General features: G+C 42.8%; 1 protein-coding gene across 2 annotated transcripts in view; it reads right to left on the reverse strand.

The window, feature by feature from the left end:
* LOC138349600 (3-galactosyl-N-acetylglucosaminide 4-alpha-L-fucosyltransferase FUT3-like) overlaps positions 1-14,157 on the reverse strand; it is a 232,537-nt gene extending 218,380 nt beyond the window's left edge. The window contains exon 1 of one of the 2 annotated variants that reach the window (XM_069326916.1): positions 14,075-14,157. The gene's annotated coding sequence lies outside the window, so the exon portion shown is untranslated. Of the gene's footprint in view, positions 1-1,767; positions 1,850-14,074 lie in introns of those variants that run through there. The other variant, XM_069326915.1, reaches the window with a different exon arrangement.
* Positions 14,158-16,191: the final 2,034 nt, after the last annotated feature.

The following is a 16,191-nucleotide window of genomic DNA, read 5'->3' on the forward strand; positions in this document are numbered from 1 at the left end:
AGCACACCCACATCACAACTACCAGTAGCACACCCACATCACAACTACCAGTATCACATCCACATCACAACTACCAGTAGCACACCCTCTACACAACTACCACTAGCACACCCACATCACAACTACCAGTAGCACACCCTCTACACAACTACCAGTACCACACCCACATCACAACTACCTGTAGCACACCCTCTACACAACTACCAGTAGCACACCCTCTACACAACTACCAGTAGCACACCCTCTACACAACTACCAGTAGCACACATTCTACACAACTACAATTAGCACACCCACATCACAACTACCAGTAGCACACCCACATCACAACTACCAGTAGCACACCCTCTACACAACTACCAGTATCACACCCCTATCACAACTACCAGTAGCACACCCACATCACAACTACCAGTAGCACACCCTCTACACAACTACCAGTACCACACCCACATCACAACTACCTGTAGCACACCCTCTACACAACTACCAGTAGCACACCCTCTACACAACTACCAGTAGCACACCCTCTACACAACTACCAGTAGCACACATTCTACACAACTACAATTAGCACACCCACATCACAACTACCAGTAGCACACCCACATCACAACTACCAGTAGCACACCCTCTACACAACTACCAGTATCACACCCCTATCACAACTACCAGTAGCACACCCACATCACAACTACCAGTAGCACACCCTCTACACAACTACCAGTATCACACCCACATCACAACTACCAGTAGCACACCCACATCACAACTACTAGTAGCACACCCACATCACAACTACCAGTAGCACACCCTCTACACAACTACCAGTAGCACACCCACATCACAACTACCAGTAGCACACCCACATCACAACTACCAGTAGCACACCCACATCACAACTACCAGTAGCACACCCTCTACACAACTACCAGTAGCACACCCACATCACAACTACCAGTAGCACACCCTCTACACAACTACCAGTAGCACACCCACATCACAACTACCAGTAGCACACCCTCTACACAACTACCAGTAGCAACAATAGCATTTCGCAATCATAATACTAATAGCAATAGTGGCACTCCCATATCACAACTACTAGTAGGAATAGTACCACCCACAATCACAACAACCAGCAGCAACAGTATCACAGAACCACAAGTGTTACCTGTAGAACCATAACTACTAGTAGCAATAGCAGCACTCCCTCATCACAACTACCAGTAGCACTCCCTCATCACAACTACCAGTAGCACTCCCTCATCACAACTACCAGTAGCACACCCCCTTCATAATTACCAGAAACAATAGTTGCACCCCCTACCACAACTACCAGTAGCAATAGCAGCACCCCCTCATCACAACTACCAGTAGCAATAGTAGCACTCCCCCCATAACAACTACATGTAGCACTCCCCAATCATAACTACCAGTGTCAATAGCAGCACCCCCCCATCACAACTACCAGTCACGATAATAGCACCACCCTCTACCAGAACAATAGTTATAATAACACTTCTCCATCACAACCAACAGAAGCAATAAATGCCCTCCTCTACAATTATATTCATAAAAAAACAAAAAGCACGTTATCTAATAACTACACAGTAATATATACAAAGTGCTTAATTACACTGTAAATATTAAACCTTAAACATCTCTTGAAATTTCTTTTCTTTCCTAATTACCTTTAGGTTAGCAGGAAATATAATATAAATAAAGAGAAGCAGTAGTCTTTCTAGACTTTCCACAGAAGCTTACCAGGAGAAGCAGGAGAGAGAAGCACACCCGGTAAGTGTGAGTGAACACTTCAAGCGCGGCCGGCCTCGCCCGCACCATCCACCGCTCACTAAGGGAAGATCTCGACTGACACCTGTTTCCTGCCCACACTCCCGTGATACCTCCCCCTTCCCCGTGGTTACTGTCCACCCTCCCATGATACCTCCCCCTTCCCTCTGGTTACTGTCCACCCTCCCTGGTTGATACCTGGTTGATACCTGGTTGATGCGGTTCTGGGAGTTGTTCTACTCCCCAAGCCCAGCCTGGGGCCAGACTTGACTTGTGAGAGTTTGGTCAACCAGGCTGTTGCTTGGAGCGGCCCGCAGGCCGCTCCAAGGGTAACAGCCCTTCCGTCATACCTTCCTCTGTGGTTACTGTCCACCCTCCCGTGATACTTTCCCCTTTCATGTGGTTACTGTCCACCTTCCCGTGATACCTTCCCTGTGGTTACTGTCCACCATCCCGTGAAACCTATCCCTTCCCTATGGTTACTGTCCACCCTCCCGTGATACCTTCCCCTTCCCTGTGGATACTGTCCACCCTTCCGTGATACCTTCCCCTTTCCTGTGGTTACTGTCCACCCTCTCGTGAAACCTTCCCCTTCCCTGTGGTTACTGTCCACCCTCCCGTGATACCTCCCCCATCCCTGTGGTTACTGTCCACCCTCCCGTGGAACCTTCCCTGTGGTTACTGTCCACCCTCCCATGGAACCTTCCCTGTGGTTACTGTCCACCCTCCCGTGGAACCTTCCCTGTGGTTACTGTCCACCCTCCCATGGAACCTTTAATACCCACCACAGCCCGGTTGGTCCAGCACTCTTTGAAGGAAACAATCTAGTTTCCTCTTTAAAATGTCCACGGTTGTTCCTGTAATATTTCTGATGCTCGCTGGTAGGACGTTGAACAACCGTGGACCTCTGATGTTCATACAGTGTTCTCTGATTGTGCCCATGGCACCTCTGCTCTTCACTGGTTCTATTCTACAATTTCTTCCATGTCGTTCACTCCAGTACGTTGTTATTTTACTGTGGAGATTTGGGACTTGTCCCTCCAGTATTTTCCATGTGTAAATTATTTGGTATCTCTCTCGTTTCCTTTCTAGTGAGTACATTTGGAGAGCTTTGAGACGAACCCAATAATTTAGGTGCTTTATCTCGTCTATGCGTGCCGTATATGTTCTCTGTATTTCCTCAATTTCAGCAATCTCTCCTGCTCTGATGGGGGAAGTGAGTACTGAGCAGTACTCAAGACGGGACAACACAAGAGATTTGAAGAGTACAACCATTGTAATGGGATCTCTGGACTCCCGTGATACCTTCCCTGTGATTACTGTCCACCCTCCCGTGATACCTTCTATTTCCCTGTGGTTACTGTCCACGCTCGCGTGATACCTTCCCCTTCCATGTGGTTACTGTCCACCCTCCCGTGATTCCTTCCCTGTGGTTACTGTCCACCCTCCCATGATACTTCCCCATCTCTGTGGTAGCTGTTCACCCTCCCGAGATACCTTCCCCTTCCCTGTGGTTACTGTCCGCCCTCTCATGATACCTTCCACTTCACTGTGGAAGTGGAAGTGTCAACCGTGTCATGATATGTCCCCCTTCCCTGTGGTTACTGTCCACCCTCCAGTGATACCGTCCCTGTGTTTACTGTCCACCCTCCTGTGATACCTTCCCTGTGGTTACTGTCCACCCTCCCGTGATACCTTCCCTGTGGTTACTGTCCATCCTCCCGTGATAACTCCCCCTTCCCTGTCGTTATTGTCCACCCTCCCGTGATACCTATCCCTTCCCTGTGGTTACTGTCCACCCTCCCGTGTTACCTTCCCTGTGGTTACTGTCCACCCTCCCATGATACCTTCCCTGTGCTTACTGTCCACCCTCCCGTGATACCTATCCCTTCCCTGTGGTTACTGTCCACCCTCCCGTGTTACCTTCCCTGTGGTTACTGTCCACCCTCCCATGATACCTTCCCTGTGCTTACTGTCCACCCTCCCGTGGTACCTCCCCCTTCCCTGTTGTTGGAAATTTCCAACACTAATAAACTACTATTGTATTATAATACATCATCATCATTATATACTAATTACAGTAGTTATTAATTTCACTAACGGTAGTGTAAACATAAATTAAACCATTTCATCTGCGTATTAGTGCTAGAATTCTTATAAAATCGAGTAGCAAAATTGCGTCAGATAATGTCTAGACACGTTTATTACCAATGTGTTAGAGAATTGAATGTGGTTCTCTAAAATTATCAGTATTCTGTGTAATAATTACCTACGGATAATATGACTCCCGATAATCTAAAACCGAGAGTTATTAACTGAAATTGTTATCAAGTAGCAGTTTTATCTGTTACTTACGAATGCTATGGAGAGTAAAAATCTTCTCCATTTTCTTGTTTAACACCATTAAAACGAGAATATGATAATATTTAAGTCCCTATAATTGCAACCCAGTTCTCATTAATGTATTACATCCATAATTACGCGGAAAAGAATTATCCGTGATTAATAATTTCTGTGGTGAATGCGAGAGATGGGTTGAGGGAAGGCGGAGACGCCATTGTACACGAGGCATCCCTGGCGTGAAGAGTGGCGAGACACGTAGTAGTGACTGGGGAGTTTTTATCGACAAGAATTACGTTGATACCCGTTTAATAGTCAACAATTACCTATTCGCGTGTTCTATAGTGCCCAGCCAGTTAATAATGCGTCAACAATTGAAGCCACGACCCGTAATTACGCATACACAGCAGTGGACGTCTGGGACTGGCTTACGCGGTTTCGGCAGACCTTAGTATTTGATACGCTCATGTTAAGCATACCATTCTCGTTTGATGCATCATCCTAGATTGTATATTTGTGGGTAGTCTGTCGTTATACAGCATGGATACCTAATACACAACGTTAGTTGAATTGCAACAATTTCTCCGTTTTCATGAATATTTGAAATAAATCGTAGCCTAATCAAATGCTACTTAAATTTCTCTGATTTCAGCGTGTATACGAGGAGTCGACAAGTTGTTTCTCATCATTCGTGATATTCACCTCGGGTTCTTTCTTTATTGGGATCCTGTGGCCACGAGGACGAATGACGAAATGGCATTACAGAAATCGTCTTACAGATAAGACATTTATTTCGTACAAATTTATCTAATATTATTACTGATTTCCATATAATTCATATAGGATCTTTACATTGAATAAATTATTGCCAGAAATGATGATTTGGTAATCAATGTGTTTGCTTTGACTGTTGGTCAGTAATTCATAATCTTTAATATTCATAATTTGAGTTATCATATCTTTGAATCTATTGTAGTTTAGATTTAATATGTTACTAACTCAACAATGAACTAGTGACGAACCACACTGGTTCCTAGATATATATGAACTTCTAGAAATACCCCCCCCCCCCCAAATGTTGATATTTGAGGCTTTGACTTTAATTAATTAATAATACAGTCTATTCATTATTTTCAAGTGATTATTCATTTAATTAGTATCTATAGACACAGGTTCTCTAGTGTTATTCTAATGATCACTTTTATTCGTTTTCCCTCTTTTCTCAAAAGTGGGTGGTCCTTCGATTAATTTAAATACAATAGTCAATTAATTGAATATATGAGTCAAGCCCCAGATATCCTACATTATGGTCCTTCGAACCGGATACATACCAATTAACATTACTAATTAGTCATAACTAAATACCGTGTGAAGTAGTCTAGACTAACCACATTTTATTAATTGTGGCTACTGGCAGTGTACCACATAGGTTAGCCTAATTCGCACCAATTTATTTGCTGCTTATACCTTATGTATAAAGTAGCACTCGTGGGACACAGTCAATTGCCCACAACACTCAGACCTATACCTCACACTGAGGTAAGAATCTTCAGGTCACCAGGAGCAACAGCTCATAACTTCTATAATAATTCCACATTAACACCTGCGTTAGAGTGGCATCACCATCTAACTATTATTTATTTAGGTGGTAATGACATCCATCCTACTCGACACCCAGCTGAGGTAATTAATCACCTTAAAACAATAATTTCTTCATTTAAAATTGTTAGCAGTGTCAGTAGTGTTCACATTGGTGGAACCTCGCCAACTGAGCAATAATAATCGTTGGGGAGTGAGTCCAGAATATTACCAAAGAGCTGCCAAATATATAAACTTTAGGCTGAGGAAGAGAGTACGATTGGATGCCACTTACATTCAATTTACAGCCAGACCATACAGGCAAAACCTGGCAAGAGATGGTGTACACCTGTCAGGTGAATCTAGGTCACATGTAGTTGACAAATTGATCTACACAATCAAGCACCATAAAAGGCTGTGGCTGGCAAGCCAAATTAATTGTACATAATTGTATTTTCACCTGTGTGTGCAAGTGCACCTTTATATAAACTATAAAATCTAAAAAACCCAAAAACACAGCACAACTATATATTCACATTATTGCACCACAAATTAATCTATGCCAACCTTTATTGGGTAGGAATTTAGGCAGTGATTGTGCTGAATTTGGCACAAATGCAGACTAAATAAATTCGTAGCTTCTTAGGTAGAAATTCTTACAACTAGTCTTGGACTAGTCATGTATTGACTACATTATTCACAAGAATGAATAATGTAGTGCATACATTATTCATTCTTGTGCTGACCCTATCAAGGGTGGGATTCAACTTTATAGTAACTCTGATTGGAGTATATCCATATTAATTATTTGTGTACTCATTATTTGTGTGTATGCATTTTGAGTGCTGCTGAATGATCACCATTACATCTAATGGTAATAAAGATGAGCTAGCCGGAAGAAAGTTAATGGTGAAGTTCAAGCACTGCTCAAAATCCTTAGCTACTTATTGTTAGGTAGGTAAATTAACCTCTGAACGAGGTAGTATAGTCTATTCAAATACATTAGGCTATTATATTGATATTGAACTCCATTGAATGAGTCAATGTCCCATTTACATCAGTAACAACTATTTACTGTTAGACCAGCCCTTACCCAGCAAGATGGAAACGGCTGACAAAATGAAAAGGACCCTTATCGGTCTGAATGGTCATTTCACCCGACAGATTACCAAGTGTCAAAATCTGTCACAACAGTCACCTGTTGACTACCTTGAATTAGAAGATTTACTTCAAGTTGCTGCAGACAAATTCGCGCATATTAAGCAACATATGAATCTGTATTTGACAGAACTTTACAAAACTTCAATAGGTGAAACTGAACTTGAAGATATTGTAAATGATTTAGCCCAGTATGAAGATGATGTACGGGCTAAGCTTCAACCCTTTAAAAGGCAAATTGCTAAAAACAAATTACCAACAGCCTCTACTGCACATCCAGATCCTGATGTCAAATTACCTCAGATCAATATACCCACATTCTCTGGTAACGAGAATGAGAGTTGGGATAATTTCTGGAGTAAATTCGTGGATGCAGTAGACTCTAAAACTAACATCCCTCAAACAACCAAGTTCACTTATTTACCAATCATTGTAAATACTTATTTACTTATCATTGTTACGAAATGAAGCCTTGAAGGTAATCTCTAACATAACACTGACCAGTGATGGTTACGACCTAGCTGTGCAATTGCTCAAGAACAACTACGATAACAAGGAAAGAACTATTACTATCTTAGTACAAAAATTGCTGGATTTACCATCTGCTAATAATTCTACAGATTCTCTCCAAACTTTCAGACTAGAGTTAGAATCTTTACTCAAGGTCTTAAGCCTTAAAGTCCAAATTCAGACTGCTGAATGGATGACAAAATTAGTTGTAAGGCGCAAATTACCAAGAGAAACTATAGATAAATTGTGTACTATGTACAATAAAACCTTTCTGACCTTGAATGAAATTACACAAGGATCACAGAAAACCTTCATCACACAACAATTAGTCGAGCAGTTAAAATTAAAACCTGTCAAAAGTGTGAGACTGAATATTTCTGGGTTCTTGACTAATAGTGGGCCTCGTGAATACCAAGTAGTCAAGGTGTTAGTGAGACTTGGATCAAACACTAGTACAATACAAGCATTAGTAGTAGATAAACTTCCTTCAGACCTGCAGGTCACAGGACTAGCTCGCACTGCGAGATATCTCAAACGAAACCACATGAGGTTAGCAGATTACAAAATAAATTCTGACTGCCTCACTGATGTTGGTATACTTATTGGCGCTGACCATTATTATAAATTTATAACAGGATGCACCAGACAACATGGAATGAATTTGTTGTCATCTGCTGGAGGCAAATTGCTTACTGGACCGGTGCTCTTCCAACAAAACCCAGCGTCAACCAACCAACAATCTAACAATACAATAGTGGCGTGACTAGGTTTGGAACAGTCACCCCTACATTTCAGAGAAATATCTGAAGATAATGAGTCTGATCCACCTGTACATCGTTTGTGGGATTTAGTCACTTTTGGTATTGTCCCTGAACAACCAAGCCCTGATGATATGTGGACTGTCAGATTGTCAGCAATATCTGGACACAGTTGTCTATAAGGACAAACAATACTGGGTGAGACTGCCATGGAAGTTAAATCATCCACAACTTCCAGTTAATTATTTCATGGCAGCCTCTCAGCCTCTAGTATATGAATATATGTAAGTATTTACATGTTTGACTAAGTTTATATAATTTGTGTAGTTTTGAGAGAATTTGTATATACAGGAAAACTTATGAAAGTTTGAGAAAGTGAGTAAGTAAATGAATTGAGAGTATGTGCACATGTGCAAGTCTATGTTTGGTTTATATTATATAAGTTTATGCTCAAGTTATTTAAGTTAGGTTAGGCTAGGTCGGGAAAGTTATGTTATGTTAGGTAAGATATGTAAGTTAGGTTAGGTAGGGGAGGTTCTTTTACGTTAGGTAAGTTATGTAAGTTAGGTTAAGTTAGGTAAGTTATGTCAGGTAGGATAGATTATGGAAGTTATGTTAAGGTCCATCAGGTTGGAGAGGTTAAGTAAGTTAGGTTGGGTTATCTTGAGATGATTTCGGGGCTTTAGTGTCCCCGCGGCCCAGTCCTCGACCAGACCTCCATCCCTAGGAAGCAGCCCGTGACAGCTGACTAACACCTAGGTACCTATTTTACTGCTAGGTAACAGGTGCATACGGTAAAATAAACTCTGCCCATTGTTTCTTGCAGGCGCCCGGGATCGAACCCGGGACCACAGGATCACAAGTCCAGCTATAAGTTATGAAAGTAAGGTAGGTGAGGTTAGGTAACATGGGTTAGGATTGTGAGATTAGGTAAGTTGGGTTAAGTAGGTGATGTTAGATAAGTTTGGTTAGGTAGGTGAGGTTAGGTAAGTTGGGTTAGGTAGGTGAGGTTAGGTAGCTGAGGTTATGTAAGTTAGGTCATGGAAGTTATTGTAAGATACTTCAGGAAGGTGAGGATAGGTAAGTTATGTCAGGTAGATTAGATTAATGATGTTATGTTAGTTCCATCTGGAAGGTAAGTTATGTAAGTTAGGTTAAGGAAGTTATGTTAAGTTACATCATGCAGGTGAGGATAGGTAAGATGGGTTAGGTAGGATAAGACAGGTAGTGGAAGTTATGAAAGTTAGGTAAGTTAAGTAAGGTAGGTAAGAAAAATTACATATACCTTTGTATTAAGTTGATAGAGAGTATTCCTTAAACAAATTGTACAACATTACAAGATATGTCTTTGGAAAAAGTTTGTCTTAACAATATATATATGACAGAAAAACTGCTTAATAGAAGTTACATGATAAGAAATGATTGATATGTTACAGAGAAATGAGGTAATTTTGTGAGTGATATAATTGAGATATGTGATGAAATGTTAATCACACATCTATTCAATATCACAAATGTGTGATATTAAATGTTAATAACAAGTTTTCACTGTAAATGTCTTAGTGAAACTTACTACATAAAAGTTTGTTATTTAAATTTATTTTTAATTGAATCATATGTTTATTAATACATAAATGTATGAAATATTATGAAAGGTTGCACAAGTTAACTTGATATAATACTTAAAGTTGTTTGTGACTTCATAAAGACATTTAGTAAGTTTAACAGAAATGATCGATTAAATATGTTATAGAATAATTTACTTAGAACGTAAATAGTAAATGTTACATATGACTTGATAAAGTTACCCTTGATTAATGAAGGAGGTGCAATTCTTAATTAAGGTGTGTTAATGAGTGAGATTTCCTGGATAGAAGCCTTGTTATATAAAAATGTTTTGTAGATCATCTTATGATGCATGAAGGTGTCTTAGAGAATACTTTTGATGTCACTGAGTGTATCCATGTTACATAAATACATCACCGATAGCGTCTTTTAATGTGTGAAGATGTTTCGGAGCATATAAATGAAGCACAAAGATGTCTCAGAGAGTATCCTTGATGTCGCTGAAAGAATTCTTCGTGCATATAGAGGATAAGGAGAGTAACCTTTGTTACAAGAAGATACCTTGGGGGAATATGCTTGATGTCTCTGAGAGTATATTTTGATGCATAAAGGTATCTTGGAGATGTTTTGGAGAATATCATTGATGACTTGCAGAGTATCCTTTGATGTGGAAAGATGTTTAAAAGAGTTATTTAGTTTAGAAATATTATGAAGAAAGTTATACTTGACAATTTTGTTAGTGCAGTGAATCCTTATTTAAGATGACACATGAAAAGTGCATCATACTAAATTTATTACTGCATGAAACGTAGTTTTGTTTAAGAACAGTATTAGTAAGAGATATTAAGTTGATAAAGAGAAATGCAGTTAGAATTTTACAAATATTTATATAAATGAGCAAAAAAAGTTTGCCGATAAAATCTGTAACTAAATAAAATAATTAGTAAATGACTAAACAATTTGTAATTAAATAAATTGGTAAATAAATAATTTGTTGAGAAATAGTAATGTGGTTGATAGTATGTATCAAAGAACTAGTTATTGTCCAAAGATGTAATAGTACATCTGGTTTAAAGAAACAAACAGAGAACATGTTAGAATATGAAATGAAAACAGAGAACATGCAAAGACGTGAATAACGTAAAGAGAACATAAATAACGTGTACAAAGTTGTGCAGAGACCATTTAAGAACATTCTGAGAATATGGAGAGAACATATGAAGTGTGCAAAGAACATGCTGTGAAAATTAGGAGAACATGGCGAGAACATACAAATGTGGAAAGAACATTTAGAGAGCATTTAAGAACATGGAGAATGCGTAACAATAAGTGAAGAGAATGTATAAGAATATGCAAAATGCGGAAGAAACAAGTAAGAACGCATAACGAGATGTACGGAGAACATTTAAGAATATGCTTGTAATATTTCTACCCCCGAGGCCTCTGAGTATGAATGTAAAGAAGGCTTATTAAATCATTAAGCATTATTATTATTTGTGGTAAATTTCTCAGAAATTAAGTGAAAGGAGAAAGTGAGGGTATGAAATGTGGGGGAGCAGAGAGGGTGTAAGGGAAGATATGGACAAGGGGGAGCTGTGGGGGAGGGGGTGAGGGCGGCAGTGAGTGCGGAGGGTGGAGGGGGGGTTAGGAAAGGGATAATGACATTTGCCTCACGTCACATACCACAACCTTCCTTAGTCAACAACACCTGTGGAAGAGTCAACGACACCTGTGGTAGAGTCAACCTGATTAATCCTTCCTGAGTGTTTATTTACTCACACACATATGCACGCACATGTGTGAGAGGGAGTGCTATTGAAGAAGAGGTAATAGCTCATGTAGAGTAATAACTACCATTAGCAACAATAGCACGCCCTCATCACAACTAACAGTAATAATAGTAACAAAACCCGTATCAAAACTAATGGTAGCACTTCCCCTATCTCAACTAACAGAAGAAAGAATAGCGCTCCCCCCATCAAAACTAGTAGGCATCCATCAGTCTCAGGAGGCTATGGAGTTGTGCTCTGATTGTCGGTCTGGAGTGGGTCTCCAGGTCGCAAAGCCAGGGTAGGTTGATATGGAGGAGAAGCTGTCACCCAAGCAGCAAGTCTCCTCGGCGCCGAAAGTCTCCAATGGAAAGGCAAACGTCAATACGATTGGTTCCAGTGCCGTCGCGGGAACTGTGAGCTCCGGAGTTGACCTCGAGGTTGGTGAAAGACGGCACAGGGACTCCAAACCCGGAGACCGCTGTGGTCGGGACCGGAGAAGAACCACAACTATTACTTGTGGAACCACAACTACAAGTTGCAATAATTGCACTCCCCCATCACAACTACCAGTAGCACCCTCTACACAACTGCCAGTAGCACACCCACTACACAGCTACCTATAGCACACCCTCTACACAACTACCAGTAGCACACCCACATCACAACTACCAGTAGCACACCCACATCACAACTACCAGTAGCACACCCTCTACACAACTACCAGTAGCACACCCACATCACAACTACCAGTAGCACACCCTCTACACAACTACCAGTAGCACACCCTCTACACAACTACCAGTAGCACACCCTATCACAACTACCAGTAGCACACCCACACCACAATTACCAGTAGCACACCCACATCACAACTACCAGTAGCACACCCTCTACACAACTACCAGTAGCACACATTCTACACAACTACCAGTAGCACACCCCTCTACACAACTACCAGTAGCACACCCTCTACACAACTACCAGTAGCACACCCTCTACACAACTACCAGTAGCACACCCTCTACACAACTACCAGTAGCACACCCACATCACAACTACCAGTAGCACACCCACATCACAACTACCAGTAGCACACCCTCTACACAACTACCAGTAGCACACCCACATCACAACTACCAGTAGCACACCCACACCACAATTACCAGTAGCACATCTACATCACAACTACCAGCAGCACACCCACTATACAACTACCAGTAGCACACCCACATCACAACTACCAGTAGCACACCTACTACACAACTACCAGTAGCACACCCTCTACACAACGACCAGTAGCACACCCTCTACACAACTACCAGTAGCACACCCTCTACACAACTACCAGTAGCACACCCTATCACAACTACCAGTAGCACACCCACACCAATATTACCAGTAGCACACCCACATCACAACTACCAGTAGCACACCCACTACACAACTACCAGTAGCACACCCACACCACAACTACCAGTAGCACATCCTCTACACAACTACCAGTAGCACACCCTATCACAACTACCAGTAGCACACCCACATCACAACTACCAGTAGCACACCCTATCACAACTACCAGTAGCACACCCTATCACAACTACCAGTAGCACACCCACATCACAACTACCAGTAGCACACCCACATCACAACTACCAGTAGCACACCCACATCACAACTACTAGTAGCACACCCACATCACAACTACCAGTAGCACTCCCACATCACAACTACCAGTAGCACACCCACATCACAACAACCAGTAGCACACCCACATCACAACTACCAGTAGCACACCCACATCACAACTACCAGTAGCACACCCACATCACAACTACCAGTAGCACACCCACATCACAACTACCAGTAGCACACCCACATCACAACTACCAGTAGCACACCCACATCACAACTACCAGTAGCACACCCTCTACACAACTACCAGTAGCAACAATAGCATTTCGCAATCATAATATTAATAGCAATAGTGGCACTCCCATATCACAACTACTAGTAGGAATAGTACCACCCACAATTACAACAACCAGCAGCAACAGTATCACAGAACCACAAGTGTTACCTGTAGAACCATAACTACTAGTAGCAATAGTAGCACTCCCTCATCACAACTACCAGTAGCACACCCACTTCATAATTACCAGAAACAATAGTTGCACCCCCTACCACAACTACCAGTAGTAATAGCAGCACACCCTCATCACAACTACCAGTAGCAATAGCAGCACCCCCATCACAACTACCAGTCACCATAATAGCACCACCCTCTACCAGAACAATAGTTATAATAGCACTCCTCCATCACAACCAACAGAAGCAATAAATGCCCTCCTCTACAATTATATTCATAAAAAAACAAAAAGCACGTTATCTAATAACTACACAGTAATATTTACAAAGTGCTTAATTACACTGTAAATATTAAACCTTAAACATCTCTTGAAATTTCTTTTCTTTCCTAATTACCTTTAGGTTGAAGTTTTAAATACCATCTGAAAATGATAATACTGAGTCAGTTCAGCAGGAAATGTAATATAAATAAAGAGAAGCAGTAGTCTCTCTAGACTTTCCCCAGAAGCTTACCAGGAGAAGCAGGAGAGAGAAGCACACCCGGTAAGTGTGAGTGTACACTTCAAGCGTGGCCGGCCTCGCCCGCACCATCCACCGCTCACTACGGGATGATCTCTACTGACACCTGTTTCCTGCCCCCACTCCCGTGATACCTCCCCCTTCCCCGTGGTTACTGTCCACCCTCCCGTGATACCTCCCCCTTCCCTCTGGTTACTGTCCACCCTCCCTGGTTGATACCTGGTTGATACCTGGTTGATGGGGTTCTGGGAGTTCTTCTACTCCCCAAGCCCGGCCTGGGGCCAGACTTGACTTGTGAGAGTTTGGTCCACCAGGCTGTTGCTTGGAGCGGCCCGCAGCCTGCTCCAAGGGTAACAGCCCTTCCGTCATACCTTCCTCTTCCCTGTGGTTACTGTCCACCCTCCCGTGATACCTTCCCCTTACGTGTGGTTACTGTCCACCTTCCCGTGATACCTTCCCTGTGGTTACTGTCCACCCTCCCGTGAAACCTATCCCTTCCCTATGGTTACTGTCCACCCTCCCGTGATACCTTCCCCTTCCCTGTGGATACTGTCCACCCTTCCGTGATACCTTCCCCTTTCCTGTGGTTACTGTCCACCCTCCCGTGGAACTTCCCTGTGGTTACTGTCCACCCTCCCGTGGAACCTTCCCTGTGGTTATTGTCCACCCTCCCGTGGAACCTTCCCTGTGGTTACTGTCCACCCTCCCGTGGAACCTTTAATACCTACCACATCCCGGTTGGTCCGGCACTCCTTGAAGGAAACAATCTAGTTTCCTCTTTAAAATGTCCACGGTTGTTCCTGTAATATTTCTGATGCTCGCTGGTAGGACGTTGAACAACCGTGGACCTCTGATGTTCTTACAGTGTTCTCTGATTGTGCCCATGGCACCTCTGCTCTTCACTGGTTCTATTCTGCAATTTCTTCCATGTCGTTCACTCCAGTACGTTGTTATTTTACTGTGGAGATTTGGGACTTGTCCCTCCAGTATTTTCCATGTGTATATTATTTGGTATCTCTCTCGTTTCCTTTCTAGTGAGTACATTTGGAGAGCTTTGAGACGAACCCAATAATTTAGGTGCTTTATCTCGTCTATGCGTGCCGTATATGTTCTCTGTATTCCCTCAATTTCAGCAATCTCTCCTGCTCTGATGGGGGAAGTGAGTACTGAGCAGTACTCAAGACGGGACAACACAAGGGATTTGAAGAGTACAACCTTTGTAATGGGATCTCTGGACTCCCGTGATACCTTCCCTGTGATTACTGTCCACCCTCCCGTGATACCTTCTATTTCCCTGTGGTTACTGTCCACGCTCCCGTGATACCTTCCCCTTCCATGTGGTTACTGTCCACCCTCCCGTGATTCCTTCCCTGTGGTTACTGTCCACGCTCCCGTGATACCTTCCCCTTCCCTGTGATTACTGTCCACCCTCCCGTGATACCCCCACCTTCCCTGTGATTACTGTCCACCCTCCTGTGATTCCTTCCCTGTGGTTACTGTCCACCCTCCCATGATACCTCCACCTTCCCTGTGGTTACTGTCCACCCTCGCGTGATACCTCCACCTTCCCTGTGGTTACTGTCCACCCTCTCGTGATACCTCCACCTTCCCTGTGGTTACTGTCCACCCTCCCATGATACCTCCACCTTCCCTGTGGTTACTGTCCACCCTCTCGTGATACCTCCACCTTCCCTGTGGTTACTGTCCACCCTCCCGTGATACCTCCACCTTCCCTGTGATTACTGTCCACCCTCCCATGATACCTCCACCTTCCCTGTGGTTACTATCCACCCTCCCGTGATACCTCCACCTTCCCTGTGATTACTGTCCACCCTCCCGTGATACCTTTCCTGTGGTTACTGTCCACCCTCCCGTGATACCTTCCCTGTGGTTACTGTCCACCCTCCCGTGAAACTTTCCTTCTGGTTAGTGTCCACTCTCCCATGATACCTTCCCTCTGGATACTGTCCACCCTCCCGTGATACCTTCCCTGTAGTTACTGTCCAACCTCCTGTGATACCTTCCCTGTGGTTACTGTCCACCCTCCCGTGATACCTTCCCTGTGGTTACTGTCCACCCTCCCGTGATACCTTCCCTGTGGTGACTGTTCA

Source organism: Procambarus clarkii, chromosome 19 (genome assembly GCF_040958095.1).
Source record: "Procambarus clarkii isolate CNS0578487 chromosome 19, FALCON_Pclarkii_2.0, whole genome shotgun sequence".
Lineage (NCBI taxonomy): Eukaryota > Metazoa > Arthropoda > Malacostraca > Decapoda > Cambaridae > Procambarus > Procambarus clarkii.